We start from the raw sequence: 4,199 nt of genomic DNA, 5'->3' as shown, positions 1-4,199 counted from the left end.
TCCCTTAGGTCACCTGGTGTGAATAGGCCAAACAGACCATGGGAAAAGAGCAGAACTGCCATAGAGCAGGAGAGTAGGAGGAACATGATATTGCAGAGATAGGTTCACCCAAATATCAGGGCTGTAGTAACAGAAAATCTACTGTTGGCAAGAGGAGTTAATGGCCATTCATAGATAATGCCCAATAAAAGTTAACTCTTTCCATCAGAAGGAATTTACCTGTTATACATATTAAGATTCACTGAAATGACCTATATGGAGGAAAGAATCTGCAACATTGGCTGTATGACAGTATTGCATGGAACATTATGAGCAATTAACAGAAAATAATGGAAGTGCTATTAAACTGTAATCTCAGCTGAATTTTGCAGATCCTACCTCTGAGAGGTAGTTACATGGGCAATGCTCTGAAAAGGGGGCAGAGAAAGCAAAACATGGCATCTGCCATGTGCAAAAGAGTGACAGCAGAAGAGCAAGCCTAGAATCTGTTCTTTCCATCTTCACTGGTGTTAACAAAGAACAGAGCAACAATGACAAATTCAAGTACCCCATGTCGTGACTCACTGTTGCAACCGAACTATGTTGTTGAAGGAGATGAATGGTTTAATTATTTGACAGATTTTGAGGAACGTTATCTAGAGGATCCTATGGGAGAAATGTTGGAGTCAGAGTTACAAGTCAGGGAAAATCAACACAACTTGTATCAATGCTTCTGAATACAATGCCAGGTAAGAAAACTAAGAGAATTAATTAGCTGAGTAGCAGAGAGAGTTAAACAAGAAATTGAGGAGGAATCAATGATGCTAAAATACAGAGAGTGTAAATTTCTCTTTTGCTGAAAAGAAAACCAGAGGCAAGAAAATAAAATCAAAAATAGAAGTAAAAACATCTTGTCCTTTGCTCATGCCAGGATTGTCCTGCATGATGATAATCCCAACCAGCCTGTTTCAAATCACCTAAAAACAAATATTATCATGTCTGAATTTTAAACCAAGTGCAATAATTCAAAACCAGGAAAGCATTATATTACCATACAAGGCTGCCTGGAAAATGTGGCAAAGCACTTCTGGAGGATGGCATTGCAAGAGAGAAAGTAGGTGATTGTCATGACAATGAAGGTGAACAGGGGAAAGAGTAGACGTGCCAAGTACTGTCCTGACAGGTATGCTCAAAAAAAAATATGTTATCACACATTAGGAATGTCAAAGACAGTGCTGCTCATGATTATGTATCAAGAGAACTTTAACTTCAAGTTTAAACAAGCTCTACTCTGGAGAAATAACGTTCTGGCAATGTCACTTTTGAACCTAGTTGGAAAAGAGTGCCCAGTGAACCAGTGGTGTGTTGGACGTTGTGGAAGCCATCCACCATAACCAAGATAGTACGATGGACATAGAGACATGATGGTTCACTGATGGCTGGGATTAGCTAGACAAGAATATTCATTGTGAGTAACATCCTTAGTGACATCATCAGAGAGAATGTTAACTATGAAATTGATGCCCGAAGAGCTTTCAGATAGAGTGGTCTTGTTTTTCAGATAAGAAATAATCCCTAAAACAAATGTAATATTACGTGTTTAGAATTTTGTTTTAAATTGAAGAAGCAGTTTTAGTGTTGTCCATATTTGGTAGATGATACAATGAAATATTGCCTACCTACAAGTTGTTTACCAGACTTTGCTTATCCAATGTACAGAGCATTTAAGCCGTGCCTTCTTCCATAGCTTATCAGTGTCACATTTTTATCACAGTAGATACTTGCTCATTAGATAAGCTTATAATCAGCCTAGTGTTGAATACATTGCTATAGTAACCTGACTTCCTTAGATAATTTGGTTTTTATAATTTTTCTCATAACTTCTTATATGTATATATATAGTTTTGCTTGAGGTCCCTTTTTACTTCCCTCAGTCATCCTCTTTTTCATTTATCACAATCTCACAGAGATAGGGCACATAATTGCTGGCATCTAGCTCCAGATTAATTTATCTTGGGGGAGGATTGGTAGCTGGTAGCGGTAGAAAAGACAGGTGCTGCAGTTTAAATCTACATTCATATTCATATTTAGGCATATATCTTATTCATTATGCAAGAAGCTACTGTAAGGGGTCTATTCCAGTCCTGTTAGAGAAAAAGTCCCTTTCTGACTTGTCCTTCTTGCAGAACTCTTGTTAATTGCAAGTACAATGATTGCATTTCTGTGGGCTTCATTCTCTTCATGAGGTCTATTGGGTAACAGCCATTTGAGGCCATCAAAATGTCTGTTTTTAAACACTTTTTGAAAATGCATTCTTATACGTTTTAATAGAAGAGGGAGTTGTCTGTCTTCCCACATCTCTGTCAATTACTAGTTTCTAAGCATGTGCAATATTCTATGTTTAGTGCAGGGATTAACTTGGTTTGTAAATATTTTATTAGAACACTTCCTCCACCTTAAAAATATCTAACGATATTTTGCCATCCTTAAATAAAATTTATTTTGTGTTAGTTTTTTCACTAAAGAGCCGTATTTAAAATTATAGTATGCAAAATTAAAAAAAATCAATGTTGAGATTTATTTTTAGAAAATATCAATTGATAAAATATTAATCATCTACATTGTGAAGAATTTAGTAGGTTCTTCCTCATGGTGAGTTAAGGGCTTTTGCCAGTACAAGCAGTGCCCATTAGCCCATGAAGCATTGATCTTTTCAACAACTATAGCAGACACAAAACAAAATCTTCTTTCTTCGACTTCAGTAACTACGACTATTTTATGAAAAATTTGCTAACCCTAAATATGTAATTGTTTTTAAGTTTCTAAGATAGTTTTCTCTAGTGTTTTTCTTTTTTTTTTTCTTGGAGAAAAATGCTACCACCCATGGTATATCTTCAGAAAAAAAAAATCTGTTCTTCCTGAAATCACATTGAAATACATTAGCAGCTCTGTGCCCAGATTTTGTAGTTTATAAGATTATAATTCCAACTTTGCTTTAAAAATCATAGCATCAGAAAAAACTCCTCTGGTTTGCATCAATTTATTCATTTAATTGCACCACCTGGTTTTACAATAGCAAAACATTTCCACACAATTCACAAGCCCCATCAAGGGTGAACAGATTTGTGAAACCAGGTGTAGGAGTCCCACTGTTTCTACCAATTTCATTGAAATGTATAATTTAAAAAGAATAATTGAAAGGAAAAGATTGCCGCAGCATTCCACAGGTAAATCTGGGCCCCAGTGATGATTCAATATTTGTTTTGTAAAGACTGAATGCCTAATAAAGTGTCATATTGATGAAAATATTTAGCCTCTTCAAACAACTTTATTCAATATCTCCACTACTAGTCATATCACCCAGCTGCTTGGAATATGGCATGTCTCCAAGTAAAAGATTATTTCAATAATTCTTTTGGCTGTTGGCATATTTTGTAAATATGCTAACAGATTTTTAAGTTGGAATTTCAGATCAGGTTACTTAGGTTATTGGTTATTGTCATAAAACTCCTTTGATTGTTCATATTTTTATTCTATTTTCCCTAGAATGTTTGAAATATAACTGACTGAAATACGTCACTGCCTGTGCCGAAATACAATCGCAATATCAGCTAACAAAGTCATCTACCAATATGTATTAACATAGTAGATATTCCAAACAGAAATATTCATCCTTTATGTGTCTTTTGTTAGATGTTGATTTTAAAAGTATGCAAATATGAGAAATAGAATGTTTATATTTTATTTTCCACAACAATGAAAATTTATCAATTATTTGTAAGTATTTTATCAATATTGTTCTTCTAAATGCAATTTTTTTTAAATCACACCATTTTTTAAAAATTTCTCCACTTCCTCCTTTTCTCATAGATGTGAGTCATTTTCTTTGGAAGGAAATAAGAAATGTTAAATTCAAACATAAAACAAGTCTTGGTACTGAAGATAAGATTCTCATGACACCTTAGACTTACCCGTCTTGCTTTCTAGGATGTAAAGGATGGTACATTTTCCACCTTAAAACCATAAAATAACAAACCTGAGATATATTTTCTTGAGGAAACAAAACAGGTCTTCCAAGGTTCTGCTCAACACAATCTCTTTTTTGAAGAAGGAAAAGGAGAAGGTGAAGGAGATGGAGAAAGGGAAGGGGAAGGAGAAGAAAAGGAGGAAGAGGAAGAAGAAGAAGAAGAAGAAGAAGAAGAAGAAGAAGAAGAAGAAGA

The 4,199-nt window shown here is 34.7% G+C and overlaps 1 pseudogene; it reads left to right on the top strand.

Annotated features, from left to right (window-relative positions):
- Positions 1-722: 722 nt before the first annotated feature.
- Positions 723-1,246, top strand: LOC121029196 (tyrosine-protein phosphatase non-receptor type 11-like; annotated as a pseudogene).
- The last annotated feature ends 2,953 nt before the right edge of the window (positions 1,247-4,199 follow it).

This window comes from Herpailurus yagouaroundi, unplaced genomic scaffold (assembly GCF_014898765.1).
Source record: "Herpailurus yagouaroundi ecotype Mexico unplaced genomic scaffold, PumYag 139, whole genome shotgun sequence".
Classification (NCBI taxonomy): Eukaryota; Metazoa; Chordata; class Mammalia; order Carnivora; family Felidae; genus Herpailurus; species Herpailurus yagouaroundi.
This window is presented reverse-complemented; position numbering and strand designations above follow the sequence as displayed.